This window comes from Athene cunicularia, assembly GCF_003259725.1.
Source record: "Athene cunicularia isolate RWA chromosome 3 unlocalized genomic scaffold, athCun1 chr3_part1, whole genome shotgun sequence".
Lineage (NCBI taxonomy): Eukaryota > Metazoa > Chordata > Aves > Strigiformes > Strigidae > Athene > Athene cunicularia.
In genome coordinates this window covers 110,502,233-110,526,626 of record NW_020799097.1, presented here as the reverse complement: position 1 = coordinate 110,526,626, position 24,394 = coordinate 110,502,233, and positions in this window count along the sequence as shown.

Sequence of the window (24,394 nt, the reverse complement as noted above, 5' to 3'; positions counted from 1 at the left end):
ACCAGGAATCCTTCTGTTAACTCTTGTCTGCCTGATTTGGTCCAGACTTTCCAGGACCCCTGATAGATGAAGTTGCTACATAGATCAGAGCCTCAAACACGAATTTTATACTAAGACTGCATTTCAAAATCATTAAAACATCACAAGCTGTCACAAATAGCAGCAGAATTACAATACAAAGGTCTTGTTGCTGCAGGAAATTAAATAACAAAGAAAACCTGTAAGCACACCTATTATTTAACAGCAGTAAATCAGTCTGATGTATACAGTAAGCTCTTTTAAAAAATACATAATTTTTAAAATTTATTATTCCTTTTATATATTCTCAATCCAATATTTCTCTTTCTGCTTATCATATGTTCTCCTAAGGATTTAACAGCTACCACAGTGGTGGCTGCTACCAGGTTTGCTTTCAGGCTGTTGAGACAAGTAGCTTTCTCTGCTCCTGCATCATGTTATGGCACTGATATACAGTACTGTATAAGGTTTGAAATTATGTTAGAGACTGTTACACGCCAAAATAAAAGCTAACAGGTGAGCAGGGAAAGCAGAGTGCAAAATTCAGTCATTATGTAAGATATTCTGATGCCAACAGTTCAAAACACTATACAAATGATGCTGAAAAGAATTATCTTTCAGGAGACCTCTGCCATCCAGTGCTGGATTTCTGCCTCCATTTTGCTTTTGCTTTATTTATGCAAGACACTACTCTGCTTCTTTCTTCCCCAGATCTTGAAGTTTGTTTAAGGAGGGTGGACTGTATTTTGTATGCTTTTATTCCTTCTCTATGGTATTTGCTCAGACCATGACCAGAAAAAGGTCACCAGTGTAGAACTTCAGAGTGTGGTCTTCCCTCTCCGAACTTACCTTTGTTGATGAGCACTGAAATAGGCACCATTATGGCCAGCAAATTATCATCACTGGTTTCTGAGATCACGCACATGGAAATGATTGGCATGTCTTACTGGTGAGAACTCTTGTAGGTTCTTTGCAAAATCAGATAGATGTCACTGTTTCACTTGTGTTCTGTTTTCAAGGTTTTTCTGTATTTTCTGCTTTTAAATGTAAAAAACCAGATGCACCGGGGAACAACTTGAGCTTTTCCAAATGTTTTCCTGGTTAGTCTCTCCCCTGTGATAGCTGTAATGTTACTGGCACTAGTCTGAAAACTGTTGATAAGTGGTTGGACTTCAGCTTCTCTTAGATGTCTACTTCTGAGCTGATCAGATCTTGACAGGTTATTTCTCTAAAGGTGCATTCATATTTATCCATCATAGGTGGTGAGATTTCACTCCTTCCCTCTTTCTGTTCCTGTAGTTTGAGTGCTCATGAGCTTTCTTCTTTTACCCTTGCAATTCTGTTATAGGAAGAGGTGGGAACTAAAGTGAAGGAGAGACTGAGTTAACATTGAGGGTCCAAAGGGTAAACCTGTCTGACCTAGCTCGAAACTAGTATGGCCTCCTTCAATTTGGAGTCCAGTGCAAAAGCCATGTGTTACCTCGGTTGTCACTCAGGTGAGCCATTTGTTGTAAGCTCTGTGTCATGTCAGCTAAAGGGCTACAGTGCCCAGTCTAAAACTGGTCTGGTATTGAGCTGCAGTTGATCTTTGTGTTAAGTTGCATTACACTCAGTCCCCAGTATCTCACCCAAGGTCACACAAGGGATCATCCATGACAGACGTAGCTGAAGCCAGCTGCCTCAAGTCCTAGTCTTGGGCACTAACCACTGGACCATTATGCTCTTTCCTAAGACATGACTTTGAAAAGCTAATTGTGTCTACCCAGGTATGATATTCTTCCTCATAGACAGTATATCAATTTTGGTAGATCTATCTTTCCTTGTAGGTCAATCTCTTCAGTACCCTTTTTTTCTCATTTTTGTCAATACTTCTGGAAATGAGGGGTCTAGAAGAAATGCTATTTTAAATAACAAGTACAGCTTGTTAAATGACAGTAAACAACATTTACAATGTCCAAGCTTAAACGGGGAAAGGAACAGTCGAAGCACAGTATGTCATGAATTAATCTTACAATAAACATTGTTTTCTGTCAAGTGTAAACAAACACTTAGTAAATCTCTCTCTTCTACCTTAATTTACCTGTTGGGACATACCTGTATGACAGATTGTTTCAAGGATTTATCAATCACTAGTTATACATTATTTCACAACTCATTGCTGTTGTCATAAATCCATTAAATTAATTTCCTGCGCAATAGCTCTTATCCTTTTTTCCCGCTTTCTCAGTTTTACATTGTTGATAGTTCTGTGAATTGTGTTTAAGTACTAAACCAGGCACTTGATTAAAGACAGTGAGGAAAGTGGTTGAGATGTTATGGGCTAGTCTTTTAAAAAATGTACATAATTCAAAACTTGCATATTTGTGCCTGTTACCAGCTTTGTGTGCACAGATGAATAGCATCTAGGATCTTAATCTAATTGTTATGTGAACAAATACCTATTTCCATTTATGGTGTGCATACAAAAAGGCTTAGCTGAAAAAAACCCCGCATCTTCAACTTATAGCCTAAGGTTGGACATTTGGTGCATTGTGCAAATCACAGATATTAGAAAATGTATTTTTAATGTGGTACAGATACTTGTGGACTGTTAAGGCAGAGTTAGAGGACAGCTAGAGCCAGTAAGAATGACAAAACTATTGCAGCTGGGTACAAAGGTTCTCTGTAAAAAAGATAAAAAATAAAAGAAAAAGGGAAAACTGTATCACACTGGTGAAAGCATATCTAGCATACTTATTTCACTGTATTAGCAGTGTGAGTCTTCAGAAAGTGATACGGATTCAGTCTTATGGTTATTTCAAAGAGACTTAAGCACATTTTAAGTGCTTCATAGAACTGCGACCTGTTACAAAGGATGGTTCACACTACAGTGTTTTGTAAAATGTGCAATTGTGAATTGCTTTCCAGAGAGATTTGGAGTAATCTTGTGTCTTGAAATATAAATGATATCCTAGAGAAAGGGTCGTGTTTGCCACTGAATGACCAGGCATGATTAACTGAATGCTAGTTTAATATTCAGGTCAATAAAATTATAGGGTGATAGTGATGTGACCCAAACATTGTTTTATGTGAGGTGTGCAGCCCAAGAAAGTTAAGTGTCTCCAAGAAAATGTTTTTTTTTTTTTAAATAAGTTTCCATGTAAAATTAAATTTGAAAAAAACCCCAAAACCCCAGGATAATGGAATTGCTAAAATAAAATGAAAGAAAAACACCTAACATACCATATTAAATGAGAAAAATGTCTTTACTATGTCAGTTGCTCTAAATTTTCCGATAATCATCATGCAAATGCACTTTAATTGCTCTATAATTATGTTCCCATATATGTTTCAATCCAGATTTCCTTTCTATGTTTGACACATTAGTTTTTTTAATCAAGTGTTAAAACAGTGATTCAAAGTGAAATATATAAGAAATTATTATAAGAAGATGAAATTATAATTGTATGGATATTATTTGACATAATCAAATTATGGTTTATATGCTCTCAAAATGATAGATGCGTATTTGTTAGAAGCTTTATATACAACTATTATATCTGTGATTTTCTTTTTAAAAAAGGTGATAGATGTTTGTCACAGAGGAAAGTGGAGGAGTAAGTCTTATAAACAGAGCAGACAAGTTCCACTAAAACTCGAATTTGAGAAAGAAGAAAATATTACTTGTCCTATATGCTATTGTACTTGACTTCTAACCCTGTTATTCTGGTCAGCATATTGCCTCTGGAATTACTTTAGAGCTCCTGAGGTTGACTCTAATTTAATGAAATTGAGTTCTTACCTGAGTATAGTAAGTCAGAAAAATGTTTAATTGCTTTTCATATTTTAAACTGTGTGAAAAAAAAACCAAGGAAGACAAAGATGAAACAGTTGGTCTTTAGTACAAAAATATTGCTATCTAATTTTTAAGTGGAATGGTTTGACTGGGTGCAGATAAGGCTGTGAGATGGGAGTGTTTTTCCCCTTCTGTCCTGGGCAAATTATCATTGGTTTTCATACTGTGTGAAACCCATCATGACCTTTCCCACAAGGGATGTAATTTATGGGCTTGTTGGTATAGTAAGCAGCTCACTACTCTGCCTTAACTTCTGGGCTTAGCTGTTTCGCTGGCACATGATCTGAAAAGCCTTATGCCTCTAAGCAGGCCTGAGGAGGGCTGGCACAACCTAAAACAAAGAGCCTTTTCTGGCCACAAACCCTTAGTGCAGAGTCCAGCATGCTCAGATGGTTGGGGGTCAGTCTGTAGGAGGGAACAGCCAAGGAGAGCTAGTTACAGCCAAGCTTGTGTCCTAGGGTATGCAATACCAGGATGCTGATGGGCTGATCTTGCATCTGTAAGGAAGGAAGGATGACAGCCTAGGATCCACAGTATTTCTCCCTTACCCACTATAATCCAGAACTGGACTGAGAGGTTTTGGTGTCTTCTATTTGGGGTGACACATATGGCCCACGACTCGGGAAATTATGCCCAGAAATTTTAAAGATGTGCTTATACGTAAAGATTGTAGCCTGTCTTATGAAGACCATTTTGTGTCAAACCCTTGGGTGGCTGCTAATACATGCCTGTCTTCTGTGGATTACCTAGATAAAATTCTGTAGGCAACACATATATTAACTGCATGTGAAAAGGTAAATATTGTTGATCTGTATGGAAACAAATCAGGAATTTTATTTTCACACATATATATATATATATATTTTAAAAAAAATTATCATGCTGTCTACTACCTGTATTCTAGGTAAAAAAAAAGAAAAAAAAGAAAAAAGAAGCCATCCTTCATATGGTCATATGTTTTGGCGGGTTTTGCCTTTCTTACATCATTACTGCTTCACAAATGGCTATGGTGCTACCTGAGTTTATAACAGTCGTTTTAAATAACAAATGCTTCAAGAGCTGTATGTACCCTCATAACCTTGTCCTTCAAAATTAGCATTGAATTAGTAATCCAAGGGAGGAGTTGATAGGTTTAATAAAGTGCTTTGGCAGCAAATAATCTATTTAGAATATGTTTATAATTTAAAAGCATTGTGCCAGTCATTTTGAAATTGCACGTCAGCACAAATAAGAATATTGGATGTGAAAGTAGGAACTGTGGTGACAGAGCTGTTAGGGAAAATACTCGTGTTTTTTAAAGAAACACAAAAATGTTTGTGTTCATCATTTGAAGTGCTCTAAAGAACAGAAGCAGAAATGGGTTACTAAGTGAAATAATAGATTCCAGTGGGTGCGAAGGGTAAAATGTGAGTTTTCCACTAATGTATTCAATGAAAAGTCACTTACAATGCTAACAGCTTGCACTTATAGGAAATAACAAGCAAATCTACTGAGAGGAATGAGAGAGGTTAGAAAGCTGTGAAGGACTATTTGTGTGCAACAAAAATATCTGTCACCGGTTATGTTGTAGATGAGAAAAAGCTCCATACTCAGGATGGGGTTGTTCAGGCTGTGTAACCTGTGCTTGCGCAAGTGACAATCAGGTGAGGTGAAATCCTTTGGCTTCAGAGAGGATGCTCTGAAGGTGATGGGGGGAGGGTGGCATACTTCAAGTCTTGCCATACACTAACCATAATCATACCTTGGTATGTAAATTATCCTTTGTATTTGGATATCCTTTTTAGTTTCCACAGGTATCTTGTAACAACACCTCTATTATGCCTATGAACTTCACAGGGGAGCAGAAACAGGAGATTGAATGCCTTCTGAATGCTTATTTGAAAATTATTACAGATTGGCTTATAAAGGGTGTTGTCACCTGGCCTGAAAAGTGGGATATCCGGTGATAGCTACACCGGAAAGATATCTATTTCTGCAACTTTCAAATATTACTAAATGTTTTTGTTATTGATCTGAAAAAGAAATAAAAAGGAAACTCCCAGAGGCAGCTAAATCAGGCAAAGTGGTAAATACTGGTGAGGGTAGACAAGTTTAATTTTACACAGGCACTTAGAAGCTGAAGAAAGGGGCAAAAAATATATTAAAAAAAATCGAAGTTCAGTGAAGAGAATATATATGGAAAATAATTTAGCTATTCAGTGGGAGGGAAAAATCAGCAAGACATCAAGGAATGAAATTGAACAGCAATTTTCATTTTATTATGCAAATGAAAATCTGGAAGAACTCCATTGATTCCTAAGAGTAGCAAATTATACCTTCATGACACATGAATGTGATTCCTATTGATATATCTGCATGAAGCTCCCTTTTATATCTGAGAACAGGGATTGTTGTTGCAGAAGTACAGGTGGACTGAAATCAGGGGATGGCTGTGCACCAATTTGCAAGCTTAACCGAACCTCCCTCCAACCAAGGTCTTAATAATGTGTTTATCTTTAAGCTGGCTGAAGTCCATGACCTTAAATTTAGCTTTCTGGATGAGAGTTTTTTTGTGTGGTGTTCACTGTAGAGAAAAAGCATGGTATATTACCCTGATCTGAGCCCTCAGCAAAGTAGTTCTACCCACAGACAGCCCTTGGGGAAAAAATATAAATTCCCTCTCTGAAGTGGATTAATCCCAAGGAAAGTGCATAGATTAATTTTGCCATCAGACTTCATCTCTGACCTTGGACAAGTCACTTAAATAATCTGCATTTCCATTCTCAGCACGTTTTTAAGCTTTCATTTTATGTGCTGTTTATTTTGGCTGGAAACTCGACTGTTTCCTGTCACATCATACATCTCCTGTATGATGTAAGGACTGTAGACTCTGGACATTGCCGCAATATAAATAAGAATAATTGAAGGATGAAAAAGACATAAAATCAGAGGTGGGAAGGAAGTTTTAGGTGTGTGCTAGATGTCACTTAAACAAAAGAGCTTTCTTATTTGGCCTGGAGAGTGAGGCATTCAGCAATTTCTGAGGTGTAATTTTGCTTGCTGAGGTGCGTGCCGCACAGTGACAGCAGATCGTAGCACTGGACTCTGCATGTCTGAAACACCAAGAGGCAGTTTGTGTAGATCATACAGCCTAGAGGGCCACTGGCAGTGTGCCATCTTTAACTGAGCTGCTGATTAGATAGTAACCTCATTATAATACATTTAAATTCATTTAATTTTGCAGAAACTTTTAAAATATATAATTCAGTGGATACTTTCAATTTTGGGGCTGCTTGATATAGTCTTTTGATTTTTGTCAAGACTGAAGCAAACACAATGTTCGCTGAAAACCTCAGGCTGACAGAAACAAAGTAACTGCTTTCATTCTTGGTCACTGTCTCCAAATTATGACTTTAAGTGCCAGAATGCCTTTTCACCAACTTTCCTCATTTTTCTTTCCCCATCTTGGTGATGGAGTGCAACACACACACACACACACACACACACACACACACCCCCCTTCACCCATTACTGTCTCATAAATCCATGGGTAGCAGTGGTTTAGGGAATGGACAGTATGTCACCTGATGAGAGACAATAGACTTGATTTAGCCAACCCCAGATGCCACCTGGGTCTGGAGGAAGGGAGGAAGGAGGGTTATAGTGATGTGCGAGCAGAGAGGTGGGTAGGTGTCCAGAAAGTCCTCATGAGGCTCCTGTGTTTCACCAGATCTAAGTACAGTCCTGTAGTCTTTACCTGGGTAGAGCAAGGCACTGCCTTGCTGGGTGTGGGTGAATATACCACCAGTTGTGGATGCCAGTTTGTGACAGTGGCCTTTGGGAGATTCTTCATGTCCTGACTTTATAATTTCTTCCTGATTCAACAGGAATATTGGTCTGGTGCTTACCAGACTTTCCCACAGTGGTTTCTCAGCATTTACTTTTCTCTCTTTGGCTTGCAGTTTTGTGGTCTTCTCACAGAAGGGGTCTTCGTGACAGAGTGGACTTCTCTGGTTGAACACACTTAGTATTTGGCTGCTATTTCCCTTTGTTTAGAAATGTACCCCTTCTGGAGTGCTTCCTTGTTTGTGCTTTAGTAGTCATGGATCAATATAAGCCATCATTGGCCCATGTGCATCACACTTCTTTTCCGTTTGGCTTGTGTAAGTCTGAGTTTTGAAAGTGCTAGCCATGTGGCAGAGTGGGAAAATACGAATAGAAATGACCACTGGGATATGAAGAGGAATAGGGCCTGCTGCTCTTTAACAGAAATGGATGCTTTCTACAAGGGCTGGGATTTTCCTATTGGGAAAGGAGCTGTCAACAATGAGGGTGATAAGCCTTAGAAAATCTAGACAGGAGTGTCTAAAGGAGTGTCTGAAAGAAAATCAAAGTTACTTACTCTTTGGGTTGCCTGAGCTGGAACATTTTCCCTGTGCCTTATTGCCATACCGTCTATGGCTTGATATCTATATTTTTTTGCAACCTGCTGCTTTCTCAAGGCTATAGAATTTTTTATTGGCAGATCTCTTTCAGATATTTAATGACTTTTAAAATACTAAGGTGTGTTAACTTTAATTTTAATTATGTTGCATTTTTACTAGGACATAAATAAACCAACAAGTTTGAAAAAAACTGTGACCTGGCATATAAGTGTACTCAGTGCTTTGGTTTTGTTCAGTTCAAATGGAAATTCTAGTTCTGTTTTTTGTGGTTTTTTTTTTTTTTTTTTGTGTGTGTTTTTTTTGTGTGTGTGTGTGGTTTTTTTTTGTTTTTTTGTTTTTTTTTTTTAAGCTTTCCCCAATCTAGACTCTCAGCAGCTGAAATCATCTCTCTTTTTTTTACTTTTCCTTTCTTGGACATATGCTCTCATGCTTGCCTGGCCTGCTCAAAATGAGTTCAGCTCACTGCAGTTTTCCCTTTCATGCTCAGTGCCAGGATCTCCATGCCTTTTGCCACTGGACATGCATCCTACACTCTCCTGCTGAAATTGCTCCTTGAGCATGTTCCCCCAAGGAGACTTTTGACCTTGGTTATTTATAGACTAAAATTTAAAGTTAATACAGTTACATTTAAAAAATATCTACTGCATTATCTTCCATTCATATGTATTAGTTTTCCAAGTGACCACATAATCATATTGCCCTTCTGCAGCGCCCTTCCTTCTCCTTTACTTTTCTCTTATGCTAATTTATAAGCTCTTTTATACTATTGGATTCATCTTTAGAGGCATTCCTGGAGTCTATGTGCTATCATGTTTATACTACTACTAAAAATTGGTTAGGTATGTGAGAATTCCTGAGTGCTTCCTAACTACCCTTCATCGTTGCAACCTTGCACATCAGCTTTTCTTTGTGCTTTTACATACAGCCTTTCTGACTAATCAGGTAGGCATCATGTCCTTCACGTGTTCGCTGCTGCAGGACTTTGTTACTGCTGGTGATGGCTTTGAGTATTGGAAGGGAAAGGATTAGCCAAGAATTGGTGGTGAAACCAACAGGTAAGTCAGAAGAGGTCCTGCTCTTACTGCTGCAACTTTTTGTTATCTAGAATCTTCTTACCTCAGATGCTGTTGCTGTCATTCGGTTGTCACTGTCATTCTCCATTTAAGTCTAAAATTGTCCATGGCTGATCATAATCAACATGTGTCACCGTGGTGATTAGTTACAGAGCTTCACAATCTTGCTCAGCCGGAAGACATTAAGGGCATTTTGCCTACCTTTTGTCCTCAGTGAAGGTTTGGGCTAGTTGCTGGGCACTATGGGTTGTCCAAGGTGACATACAATGAAGAAATCTGTAACTTTCTACTTTTGTGTTACATTCCTGGACTGCTGCAGGGAACCCTTGAAGCTTACAGCTCAAAACTGAGAGTCTCTGCTTCCTCAGGGTTAAGAAAGGATGAAGAAGCAAACAAAGCTGTGGAGGTAATGGGGATTAACTCAGGATCGCTTAGCAGGTCAATGGTTGTGCTGGGACGGCAGTCAAAATCTGCTGCATTCTAGGCCAGAGTCTTTTCTGCTTCATCTCGCCACCATGCTCGAGCCATGTGGGCAGGATGGAAACATCCAGCTGTCTTGGTAACATGCAGGTTCATTGTGCTGCTTTAAACTCCACAATAAGGGAGAAGGACTGATAGTCAGGCACCTTCTGCATTCCCTGAAGTGAGGAGCAATGGCTATTGCTCTACCCTACCTATTTATCTTGGATCACTATTCTGAAAATGTAAAATGTGCTGATCCCAGGCTGCTGGAGGGAAGTGCTGGAAGGTGATTTCAAGATGTCTGTTTTCCAGACAAAGTGACAGCCAAGCAGACTATACCCCATCCTGCTCCACCAGCCGTATAAGCCTGCTGCTTCTGTCTTCCCCAATTCCATTCACAAAATACCTTGCACACAGACACATGTCATTTCTGTATCAACAGTGACAGCTGCATTTTCTGGTGTGTTTGTCTAGAAGAACTAGTGCTCTGGTTTGTTGTAGTCTTGGTTTTGCTCAGAAAAACCCTGCCTCTGGACATAACATGATAACACGTGGTTTCTCAGGGTAGTTCACTGCCCGTCACACATTCAACACAATTTTTTCTTTCTTGGTGTGATTTAGTGGAACCTAGCAAGTTTCTGTCCTGTCTGCATCAAAAGCATATAAACCAGTTTCGACATAGAAATTATACTAATTCTTTTTTTCCATTATAATTAAAGTAGAACATTTAAAATAGGGTAGGTGGTAACTGTGTTTTAAAACCTGTTTGGAAACATTGTTCTGTGTCTGCAAGCACAGATGAAAAGAATGTTAGAAAAACAGCTTCTTGTGGTTGGATTTCTGGGTCTGGAAATTGATGGATGCATCTGCCATCCTGCCGTTACCATGAGCTCCTTCCTGAAGACTGACAGTAAAAGCTGTTTGCAAACATCTCATGACAAACTGCTTAAATACTGAGAACTTTCAGGGTGAGTCAGATGCTGTCATACTTACTGGACAGGAAGGATGATATTATCAGGAAAGTTTGTCTGCATACCAACAGAGCGTTGAACAGCAGATTAATGAAAGTGTACCTCATCTTTAGAGATTCAGGATTTTCCCTCCACTAACTGCTGTCTCATTGGAAGTCTGGGCTGGATGCTGTTTAGTTTTGGCAACTTATTTCAACTCAATATTTTAGTGCCGCTGAGATGTCCAAGATGGCAAAACCTTAGAGGTCATCTGATCCGTGATCCATCAGTACAGAAATGCACCCGAAGAATGGTTCAGGTGTGTGCTTTTTAAAGTAATACTTTGACACAGATGCATCATCTTAACTACAATATACATCATACCAACTACAGTACAAGGAATACCTCTGGGACAGTAATTACCTTGTAATCCTCTGTGGTAAGATGTACTGCAAATGAATAATTCACAGTTGCCAAACAGAAGACAATGCTTCATATTAATTTGGAACTTCTTGTGGATGGGCTTTCTTCTGGAAAATATCACAAGGGAGCAGATCAAGGATAGCCTGAACCTCAGAGAATTTCTGACTATTAAGAAAACAATTCAGTTCTTTTTTTTTTTTATTTATGCATTATGAAACCTAATTTTCAGTTCCTTGTATCGGAGCTTCTTACCAGACAGATTTTTTTCCCCCACTTGGGTTATTGCCAAAATATAGTATAAACAAATTAGCACCTTCTTTTTCAAAGGCTTTAATCTCGTTGCTTTTGCCATACCAAATAGAAAAGAATACACAAACCAGAGGCATGAAATCTTCTTAAGTTTAAAGCTCAAATTAATTTAGTCTCCTTGATATTTTTTGCCTTGAAGCAAGTAGATTGCTTTTGAAATATTACACATTTAATTCTAACAATGTTATCTTTTTCATTCACTTTATGTTCTAATGGGTGTGCAGGGGGTTTGGCAAAGTGTGATGTTGATTATATACTTATTTATAAGGAGGTGTATGTATACATGCATATAAAATATGTGCGTAATCTCTAGAGACACCAGAAGTGGAAGGATCTGGAAACATTGCTGAATGATGTCTTTGCTTTGGAAAAGCCTCTTTATTATCAGCTGTAATGCAGTATCATCTAGCTTAGTGCTTTACACATTCCAAATGAAGTACAGTTACTCTTTAGATTCTTGTGTCAGAAGCTCCACAATTTATTGAATGTATATATTTTTTTTTCCATTAGCAAAATCTCCTTTTGATAATGTGCATTATTTGGTTATGATAAATTTTTAATTAAAAAAGAAAACTCTCACAAATCAATAAATAGATGTCAACCAGTTTTACTGATGGTAGGTGTTGATATGGAATTACATCCAGGTCAGGCTCAGAAGGTAGTGATAAATCACTGAATGATGATCATAAGTCATCATTAACTGCAATTCTAAATTCCTATTTTCTTTTGTTTAAGCAAATTAAACCTGTTTGAACCCTAATACAGACTTTTGCGAGTCTATATTATGCAAGTATTTATGGATACTATAGAATATTTGCACACATTTACAACAGTTTGCATTGTAAAGATCTTGCATTTTCTATTGCATATAGATAGATTTACACTTGCAAAATCAAGGCATAACTTTGAGTATATTCAGTTTTGCTCTGCCTAAAAGATAAAGTTTACATTTAATATTTATCTTGTCTGTGATTAGGTGGAACTGTGAATTAGTGTTGAGAGTTGCTGATTATAGTAATGTTAAATCAATATGAATAAACCCCTCACATTTTATTTTACAGTGTGCTTCTATGTTTTTCTTTTTTTATGAACTGAAGGTAGAAATCTGACCACCATACTGAGGTTTATCAATACAAATCAGTGCATAAATGTAACTTTATTTGGCTGAATGTTAACATTTTGAACATTGGAAAGTTGGAAAGAAGTCCAAGTCCTGAGTCCCATGTATTCTTTGTAAGTGAATTAACCGGACTATTTTGCTGAGCTGAACTCCATTAATTAGCTCATTAAGAAAATGTCAAATTAGAGAATTATTGTGAGGGCCTTTATCAGTGAACATGGTTTAGTGCTTTTAGGCAGCTCATAAATGTTGTTCACAATACAGCTATTTCACAGAAAGTCCGGGGAGTGGGATTTGTGTTCCCTGGAAAAATCTAGTAGTTAGCTTTTTCAAAGAATGAAGGTTTGGTTGGATCTTCATAGACTGTAGAACTTTCTTTGCATGGTGACATGCAACACTGTTCTAACACCAGTCTAAATGGGATCTTAGATGCTTGTCCATGTGTATCTGAGAGAAGAGCTTTTTCCTTCAGCTTGACATAGGACAGAAGATCAGTGTGGATCATAAACTTGTACCTGTCTTGTGTTCTGAAGCTCTCAGAATGCTATGTATTGGGAAGGGTGTATCAGGAAAGAAGAGGAGCGTGAAAGTACTTTAAATATCTTGTGTCTGTGTTAATTTCCCTGGCTGCAATTTCCCTAGCTGATAAATAATCAGATTACTTTATATCTTTATTTCATTACTTATGCCACATGAGGTTAAAGGATACTGGAAACAGCGTCTGTGTGGCTCCCACCAGATCCGTTTTCTCCTTTCACCAGGGGCTGCAGGGCTAAACTTTTCATCTTGTGTGGTGCTTGAAACTACCGCATCTAGATATTATTGTACGTGTTGTACTTGGAAATTTTACCAGTGTGGATTCTGAGACTCCTACATCTGTTGGGAAGTGTGTCAGCTTGGGTGGGCGACTGCTTGTTAGGTTTGGCCAGGCTGCTGTCTGTCCAGCAGCCCAAGAGGAAAGTACTCAGCTGTTCTGTGATGTGCAGGAAGGCTGGTGTGTGGGAAGTACTGGATTTGGCATGCAGGAGTGAGGTAGGAACTTCTGCAATAGGTCTTATATCTTTGTGTCACTGCCCTAGTGCATGTGCAGCAAGTCTAAGACATGGTGCCTAACACCTTCATGCATGTGAACAGGTAGTGATAGTCTATACAGGTTTTGCTTATACCCAGAGCAAGGTAGCCCACGTTACAAAATGCACTTTTCAACTTCAGAAAAACCTGAAAACCCAATGAAGGTCATGCTCAACTCCTGGGACAAATCAGTGCCTTTATATCAGCCATCAGGCTCCCAGTGACTCACAGTGGTGCAGGTTCAGACCTACAAACAGGTGTAACACTCATGGGGAAAAACTCTTTTGTGCTTGTTCTGATTGATTCCAGGAACTGCAGTTAATCCTAAATCTAATTCTCTGTTTTTTAACAGATACACTAATTGCAGCAACTAAAAATAAACTGATCAGGCTAAATTTAAATCTAGATTAAATCAATTGTCAAAGCCTGACAGCAGGGTTTCCTGCTGATTAATGCAGGGATGGCTATTACTGCCATGTTGCTGTTTGCTTTTTCTTCCAAACCATGATTTCAGGTTGTTTGTTCTTGTTGTTCTTATTTTATTCTTATGATTGTTCTTAAAATACTCTTTTCTTCTCCACTTAGATTATCCAGAGAACTTTAAAGAATAAGATAGGCCATGTGAAGACAACTTCAAGAATGGAAGATAGGGGCCCTAGCATATGCTGCACTCAGAGACCTCACTCTTGTGACAGATGCTGTTCTTGTGTCAGAAAGCTACATGATCAGTTGGTCAAGGGTAAATTGAATAGCACAGACACATTTCAGGTATTATTTTAGTTTATTTTCTGAAGAAAAATATTAAGTTTGCTGGCTGCCAGGGGAGTTCCTCCCTTCCCTGCATTCACCCTCACCCAGCAAAATCACTATTTATGTATGTCAGGGTCTTTTGTTGTTTTATTTTTTTGTCAAGAGACTGTTTAATCTGCTCTCCTGAGTGCAGCAGTCTTCCCTCTCTTGCCTTATCTTTCTCCAATATAAATAATATATTTTTCACATGGAAGTATAAGTGTATAGAAAATTTTTTATTTCATGTGGGCAGCAGAGAAGCTTTCAGGCATTTCAACAGACATTTAAAAACTGTATGAACACATTTCTGCTACACAGGACTAAAAGAGTTTTCTTTGGCTTTCTGTAACTTCACCCAAGGAAACAGTAAAAAAGCACAGCTTGTGTCCAGCCTATTGAGTTCTGATCATGCCTAAAAGAAATAATAATCCTAACTGCAAAAAGTCCTTCTACTAGATACACAAATAATCCAAAAATGAGCCTCTTCCTTCATTGCACTTGATTTATGCCCAGTAAGAGAGTGATTGAGGGAGCCTGAGCAAATTCATTCTTTATATCAGTCACTTTAGATTTCTAAGACAATTGTCACGGGCAACTCTGGTATAAATTAATGGTTAATTTAATTTGACCTTTTCAAAATGCAAACACCATAAGTAACTGCTTAAATATCTTGCATAACTTACTTGATTTAATAAATGTGGTTTGCTTTCTTCTATTTATTTTATTGCTTATTGTGTGTTTTCAGAGTTTTCTCCAGTCACTTCCCTGATGTAATAAAATTGAAATGGAAGTCAGATGACTGTCAAATGGCTAGGCAAGCTAATGAAAATGCGTAGACTTGGGTATTACTTAACTGTGCTAAAATAGATGCCTGCACACTATTTTATGACATTTTCAGAGAGATTATATTACATATCATGTTCCCTCCCATTACATAGGCCTCTTGGCCTCTTCCTCGTGTACTCTCCCTTTTCAACTACAACAATCAGATACATGGAGAATTAAATTTAGGAATATAATCAATTACTGTCTCACAGTTTTTTAATTAAAGTTACACGTTTATACACCAATTTTAATTGTAGCTGCAGCCTCAGCAGCCCCACTCTCTACTTCCCTCAATTTAGCAGGGTGACCACCACCTGCCTCAATGCTGACCTTGTTGATAATTATATGTATTTTAATCCTGACCCTCATGATTTAGTAGTACAAACCAAAAGTCAAACATTGGAAGCATTATATACATTAGAGCAACACCTTTGCACCCCCTCACCCTGCATTCATCTGAGAGGCTGGGCTGGGCTCTGCGATGGGGAGAGGGGGGAGCGGGGAGGGGCTGCTGCAAAACCAGCTGGAATCAGCCATGTCCAGCCGGGAGCAGCCCTGGCCTTTCCTCAGGGAGGGGACCCCATGGCTGACGCCTGCCCAGGGCACTCGCTACAGGAGGGGATTGCCATCACCTCAGGAGCAGGAGCCCTGGGCTGCAGAGTTGCCACCTTCCTGTCCCCATCTGGGACCATTCCCTTCCACAAGACACAGATGTGGCCATGGTATAAGGCAAGTCAGTAAGAGCTAGTGTTTTCCAAATTTTATATACCCAAAGACTGTTCCTATGCAGTCGAGCTGGCCCCCCAAAAAGCTCTGAGAAGAGCCGTGGTTAGAAACTGCACCTGAGGCCTCCGCAGCTCCGCAGGATTTTGACATGGGCGTTAGCCCTAGCCTACACGTGGACCTCTACCTACTCCACAAAATAAACAGTGTAACTCCTTTGTGGAAGTAATTTTTTTGCAGAATTATTAAGTCGATTAACTACAGTGATAGAGATAAAAATGCCAGGTATGTAACTTTGAATAAGTCTCTCTGTAGTGCTCAGCATCTGTGAGGAGATAAGTGGAAATGGGGTGAGGCCAGTAAGTCAAACGTTCAGAGGTATCACGCCAAGGGGTAAAAAAGCAATATTAGCCTGCAAGAAGGAAAGTTTTTTTATTTAAAAGAAGTTAGAAACTGCCTGAAAGGAAAAAGTTAGGAAATTAAATTCCTGGACTCAGCGAGGAGGCATGTAAAGAGCACCTTATTAGCATCATGGAGGGGACAGCGTGCACAACCCAGAATATAAAAGGAAAAAAATGGAGGAAGGTGAGAGCCCCCATATAATGTGTTCAAGAGATAAGATACAATAGTGTATTGAAACTAAAATCCATCCTTCAGAAACAGACTTGGAGTCCAAACAATTCTAATGAAATGAAAGAGACTTTGGCAGATAAGAGAAGAAAAACAGGAGTTTCAGGAACTAATATTCAAAGGTACAAAAACAATGAATAAGTGATTTAAGGTGATCAGAATTAATCTGCCTGTGGGGAAAAACACTGGATCTGTTGTACCAGTGAAGTATAGAGAGGGCAGCTGAAAAAGTGGCAACCTCCAGAGCAGCGTATGAGTGTTTACAGGCTGAGGGTCCTGCCCTCCCTGAGCCCAGGAGCCCAGGAGAGGTTAAGTGGCACTTTGTGGGGACAGAGTGCAAGGTGTGCATTCTTTCTGGGAAAGAATTTTTTAAACTAGATAAGCTTTGTTTTGGGGTTGCAGTCTTTGGCATAGCAAACACTGAGATGAATGGGTAAAAGTTCCATTGTTATATAGTACACATGAGCTAATCCATGGAGGGGTGGGTAGGATTGTATTTTAATCTACCGCTCACCTCCTCAGCTTCAACCTGCTGCATATCTATTTTTTAAGCTCTTTACTTTCTGACCTTGATCAGTAGAGCCTGCAACATTAAGGGTTTTCTTCCCCCTCTGTCTTCATTTTCCCCAGTCTAAGCAGTGTCTATTCTTGTCTTTTAAAATGTGTCATCTGCATTCGCACTAAATAATCCCTCAGCATTTTGCTGTTTGCCTTAAACCTTCTTATACACCTGTTTTATAGATATAACTACCATTAAAGTTGGACAGAATTATAAAATAGATTCTGTTCGGTTGAATTCAGTGAGATTTTTGTCATTAATTTTGATGGAAAATGGCTTATATCCTAAATCTGTGGAGTTAAAAAAAAAAAAAAAGAATTTTCTGCTGCTTGGTATTAAGTAGTTCTAAAGATACCTGAATTAACTGTGTATCTATTCACTCTTCCTTCATAGCTCTACTTCATCAGTTTTGTTACTTGTGTTCAGTTACCAGAAAGATACTTAGCTTTTCTGTCTCTTAGCTTTGCTGCAGCCTTTGTAGCTTTCTCCAACAGGATATGAAAGAAATATAAAAGGTTTTCTTGCAGCATTGTGGGACAAGAACTGTGTAAAAGTGATCTTTTACATCACATTTAGAGGAAAACACATCTAATACTCTGCCAAGCTACCTCCACAGTGATATGAATATTTGCCTACTCATTTATACTTTTTAGTTTTTATTTAAAATAACCATTAAGATAACTCTGTCATTTCTTTGTGGCTATATTTGGGTTTTGGTATAATATTCCACTTTCTTAGCTCTCAGGAATAATAATAATAGCTGATAATAGGAGCTGGTTCTATGCAGCTGTCTAAATTGCTTTATTCATCCACTTGGATTTACTGATTAAGGGAATTTTGCAGGTTTATCAGAGATGAATTATCTGTCTGTCTTTATTACAGGTACAGAAAAACCAGGCTATTAACAAGCTCAAGATTATTGTGTGCCCATGTATGGTTCTGCTGTAAGAAGTCAAATATTTTCTGGTTTTATCTTATTGGTGTTGACAGACTGACTTATTTAATTTTCATCATCTAAATAAAATACTGATGATAATGCTCATTAATTCCAGAAGACATATGTCCAAAACTGTTAGCAGCTTTTTTTTTAATTTTTTTTTTTTTTTTTATTCTCTTCACAAAAGAATCTATTTACATTTTTAGCCCTCCCTTAGTTCTGACTACCTCATGAAAATAGGTCTGAACAGCCCTTGGTAATCAGCATCTGACAACCTTCTAGATAAAACTGCAGAATGATAAAGGTTGACTGAACTGAATTAATTTTGATTTGGCTTTTACCTTCTAATTATTTAGCAGCTGAGCCTGCAGGGCCCTTAGTAGACAGTACATAGCTCAGTAGAGTTAGCTACCTCAAAAGAAATGTTACAGCTCAAGTGATTTTGAAATATTTGAAAGTGGAGAGACTTTGCTGCTCATGAGAGTATAATGAAAATTATGAATTAGAATATAAATGTACTAATTAATGTGTTGAAAAATTAAAACTCCAATAAGCATATAACAAAGTTAAGAGCAGACTTGCTGACATGCAAAATTAAGTCTGTTCTGAATACTGCATTAGTACAAGAAAGAAACACTATTACAAAATAGTATGACTCAGTACTTGGTAAAAGGAAGGCATTTTTTAGGCTCATGACCTGTTTTTTCCTAAGATGTTGATTGCAGCTCATCCTCATTGCATGGAGTAGAGCATTCAAAATGTTTTGGCTGAAGCCAGTCTCTTAATGCATATACATGATCAGTTTTGCTTGATTAAATTAATGTAGTTCTCCTGACATTCAACCTAAAATACATAAGCAGAGTCTAATTAAGTCTAATGATGTCCTGCTTCTAACAGAATCCACAAAACACCCAAATTTACCAGGTCTAGTACATGTTCTCCCTTGTTTAAGCGGTATATAAAGTTTCCAAACCTCTCTGCAAGGTTTTCTGTGAAATACCATTCCAGAACCAGTAATCAGAAGGGCTCCTTGACTGTCATGAAGGCTCAGTGGCAAGGCTGTCCCACCCTTACAATGGATCATTTACATTTAGGATTGTGTCACAGCGCATTCCTGTTGATTTACACCAGAGGACTTGGGCACGTGGTTGCATAAATTGACAAGGCATGGAAGGCTGTGTTTTGACTCAACTGAAAGGGTAAGTCAGTGGATCTTGGGACATACAGAATCTGTCTGATATCTTTTCATTGGTGTCAATATATAGGAGAGTATTGAGAGGGTTTAAAGAGGAATCCTAGAGTTATTGGGATTTGTCAGAAGAAAAAATATATTAAGAAATTAGTAAATAGTATTCTTGTCCATAAGGGCTTTAAAGGATATAGAAGCTGATGTCATTGTAAGAGAAAAATAAGGTAGGTATAACTTGAGATGGATGAGGATTTTCTTGCAGATTAATGATAGGAAAGTTTCTATGTGTTTTTTTTTGTTTGTTTGTTTCAAACATGATTTGTTAGAATTAAGAAAAAGACACACCAATTTAAAAATTCAGTTACTCCAGGGAAAATCACAAGTGATATCAGCTGTTTTGTAGGTCATGAACCTTTGTTCTGAAGTAGGTTAAGAATATCCCTTCCTTTCTTTTCCCTTTGTGTGCACATGTGCACACATGTCTGTATGCATACACACCCATTGACCTAAATGGTCTCTCAGTTTGCTGTCAGAAATGAAATATAAAGTTCGGATTCCAGTGATTTATTGTCTTTGAAACTCCCTGCTATTTTCTGCAGGAATTAATAATAATTTTGAGAGTAAGTTCTAGTTTGGATAATTACGTTCTGCCTACCTGAAACTCTTCCTGTAGCTTCAGTTAATTAAATATTCTTCACCATTTGTCTTGAATCACTGTATGGCATATGGATCTGCAGGTATAAAAATTAAACTTCAATTAATTTTAACTTGACATTTAGGAAAGGACTGGGATGCCTGAAAACCAAGAAAACTTTTGTTTTACCAAAATAATATACAGTAAACATATTACTTTATATAAGTTAAAGCATATTTCAGACTTTTTTTTAGTGGAAAGATTCTCATATGTTAGTACTATGTGGGATCTAAATTGTATACTTGTTGTCTTTATCAATAAATTGTCATCGATGGAGTTCTACAAAGAGAATTTGCTAAGAGAATTTGTTGTATTTGCTAACACCTCAACAACCTAATTCCCTTGAGCCATGTGGTGGATAAGGTACTTCAGGACTAGCTTCCTGTTGTAAGAGCATTACTAAGAAAAATCAAACTTACATGAAATGTTCATATTAATTTTTAAATACGCAGAGTACAGACAAATAAGCCTGAAAGTCCACATCTGTCAAAAGGAAATATTTTTAGAAAGTACATTATGGAGTTTAATACTTATTTTGAGCTCTTCCATATTTTCTGCCTTTTGGCACACCTGTAAAATTATTCTGGCAACCTAAATTCCAGCACTGTCTCTAGACTTACTGTGATGAAACATACTGATGGTGCGATTGAGATTCATACTGCCAAGTATCTCAAGATGAATAGATTGCATGTATAGCAGTAGGCTGAGTAAGGCAGAACGAACTTGTGTAAATAGAGAGTCCATGGCAGGTATCAGAGAGGAAAACAGCTTGAGACATGTCTTCAAGAACAAAAGGGATGCTAGATCCTAGAAAAAACTTAATCCATTCACCCCTCCCATATCAAAATTTTTGGTGGTGCAGTGGTTCCTGACACTGTCACCTGAGAACCAAGCAGCAGATAGACATGGAATGATTGCTGAGAGATATTCTAAATTTGGATATTAAATGCCCTCTTTGTTTCATCTGACTGTAAAACCCACAAAATTCCCAGAGGTAACCAGGGAAAATAGTCAAGGTTTTCCTACCTCCAGAAACATCTCAGAGGATTTTCATACAGAAGAGGACAAATAAGCCTTTCTCAGCAATGGTGTTGAGAAGGGGGCTCATTCTGTCTTGGTTATGCTTAGTTCCCAAATCTCATCAGAATAAAAACTAGCAGCTGTGTGTCCCTTTTGTCATTCAAATCTACAATCCTGACATGAGCCTGATGAGGAGGAAAATACAATTTTTACTTCATGGGAGATGCTATTCCTGAACGTTGACATAATTTTCCATGTTTGCTATTAGAAAAAACAAATTCCACTTCCTGCCCCTTCATCTCATCCTTCCTGTCTGCTTAACAGGTCTGGAGAAGTCAGTGTTGATTGGGAAAAGATCCATGCTGTTCTGTTGTTTTTCATACTCTATATTTTGTAATATTTTATGGAAGTAAATCTAAACACAGGATTTATGCTGTTCCGTTAGGAGAAGTCCAGCCACCTGCTCCACATGCTGACAGTTTACACAATTAATTAATTTCCTGCAGCATGGATATTCTGCCATTTTAGTTTAGCAGGCTTAAAGGGACCCCACATTAAAGGTGTTCTGAGACTTTTATTTCCTATCAGGGAAAAAGAAAAAAGTAGAAATTACATTTGGTTAGGTGAACACCAAGATGAGGTGTGTGCTTGAGAGTGCCTAACATTTTTTTTTTCTTCTTTTTAAAATGTATATTTATAATAACCCATCTTTTGTAACAGCTTTTCGCATACTTTTTGACATCAGGGAATCTGTAGTTCTGGGTCTTGTTGGTCTTTGACAGTATAATGCATATTAGAATTGTATTTAGTTTTGGAATATTTTTTCTCTGAGGAACTTATGTCTGAAGAGGTTTATTTTGGCTTCTGGTTGAGCAAGCAAATAGCCGATGGGCATTTTAACTCTTTGGACAAGTCTTAAAATGCAGGAAGAATTGCAAATTGAGGTTCAATTGTTTAGGAAAGGACTACCCCCAAGTAATTCTGATTTCTTTTTATAGGTCTTAATGTGGAAACAGTCTTGCCTATCAGTTGTGATTTTTGTTTCTGAAGGTGTTGGCAAGATCAAACACATCAGCCTTTTGATAGCATTTGTCATCTTTAAAGTAATCTACCCCTGAAGATCTGTGTCTTAAAAAATGAGATTTTTCTACAATAACCTTCTGAAAACCACTAAATGCATGGGAATCTCTGCTTTTCTCCCATCAGAATGCAGGAATTGAACTTCAGTCCCTTCATGGAGTCCCTTACAGTCAATGTTTGTTATTGGTTTTTAGAGTTTTTCAGAGCAGTCCCTTTGCTGTTGGGAATAGAGTCCATTGCCCAGCTTCCCTGGTTGGAATGGGAAAGGTGCTAGGACTATTTGACTGAAAAATTTTCCTATGTGCTAGAGTGATATGTTCTAGGAGCTTTTCAGAAGAACTGAGGTCAAGCATGTCATGCAGTATGTGAAGGCTGTCACAGTAGTCACGCTGCAGGGACGTTCTGTGGGGGATGCATATAGCTATATGTGGTACCTATGAGAATTCTTATATATGGTTACATCTTTAAGCTGGAGGAAGAGAAAAAATGCACCTGTTTGAAGAAAGTGTATTTACCATGTAGACTTTCCTCCCCAGTGGAATTTTAAAACCACAAACAAGGTAAAACATACCGGAGTAATTTAAAATTGAGCTTTTATTTACAGTATATATTTGACACTGTTGTGAAATGCTCAAAAATCTAGATGGGACTCATTCTTAAAACCAGAAGGCAGAATGCTTCAATAGCATAGACATGAAAGAACTTCCCCTTTCTCCCTTTAACAAACAGTGTTCATCTAATTGTCTTTTTGAACATCCATTACTTTTGCAGATTATACATCCAGAGTCCTTTTTTCCTCTGGATGCATGTGTTTGACTTCCAGTAATACCACTAAATCTTTAAGGGGAATAATTTCTTCATGAGTCTTTAGAAACTCATGAACTGTGTGTTTTGTCTAGTTTCCTTCCAATGTGAGCCTTTGTTTTAGCTGTTTGAGGCAGGCTTGTTCATGATGCTAGTATAGCTTGGAGGATTCATGTAATCGAGAAAGATTAGTTAGGCCAGACAGTTCCACATCACTCAACAAACTTATTGGCATGTGGACTTCTTCATTAACTACATACTCTCTTATCACATCATTGTTACTGATGAAAGTATGTCTTCAGAAATTTATAGCTGCTGTATGTTTTAATAGGACTTAAACGAGACCTTTTTTTTTTTTTTTTTTTTTTTTTTTTTTTCTTAGTAATGCTGCAGCTAAATTCTGGCTGGAAGCTCACACATGAATAAAAGCAGTTATAACTTAAATGTATATCTTTCCTCCTATGGAAATTAAGTTCTTATCATCTCAGTGCCTTATTCACAAAGGCCTATATTTTTAGCACTATTTATCTTCCCAAAGGGGGTTGTATGCGACTCTGGAGATGAGTAATGGCTTTTCTTAATCAGCCTTTTGAAATGCCATTGTCTTGTCTGTCTTTGTTAGAACATCAGCACAGTGGTGGGTGTTTTGTAGCATAATATGAAACAAGGTACTTGCTGCTAAGAGCTTGTAATTTAAACAAAGAAGCAGCAATCGGAAAAGGGGCTGGCATACACTGGCACTTGAAATTCAAGGGCTGAATGCTTTCTGCACTGAGGGTGAGAGTGAGGGAAAGAATGAACAAACACCAAAGCAGAGTCCTCTTGTGTGCTCCAGTGTATTTTGCCAGGTCCTACTTAGCAGGCTGTGTTGGCACTGATTTGTACATGCTAGGTTTATGTAGCTTCTCCTTGCCTGTTTATTTTTGTTGTTACGTTTTCTTTGAGCACTATCTCAGCATTATGTAAAGATTCAACCTACGTTTGCTTTAATATGCTTTGTACCCATTTTTGTTGCTTTTCCTACTCTAAATAGATGGTATTTCTCAAATGTTGAAATGATTCCCAAATAAAATGAAAGCACAACATTTTATGACACTTAACTCCCATCGTATGTAGTACGTTTTCTGTACATGATAAAAATGTGAATTTTTCAGTTTAGGACTTGGGCAGGGCAGGAAGGGACTACCATAGGTCATCAAACCATGTTTTAGACATGCCCAGACAAATGTACCTGCATTATCCCTAACTGACCTTGTCCTTAAAAGCTTCCAATTAAGGAACTGCCACAACAGCCTTACACAGCTAATTTTTATGTTTTGCCATTCTGATGATTAGAGCCATCATAATCTCTAACACCTGCATCTTTCCCTCCTTTTCAAGAAAACCTTTGTGTTTGCTAGGAACTCCTTTGTTCTTTTCTTGTGGTTCTCCCTCCCAGACCCCCCCCGACACCCCCCCC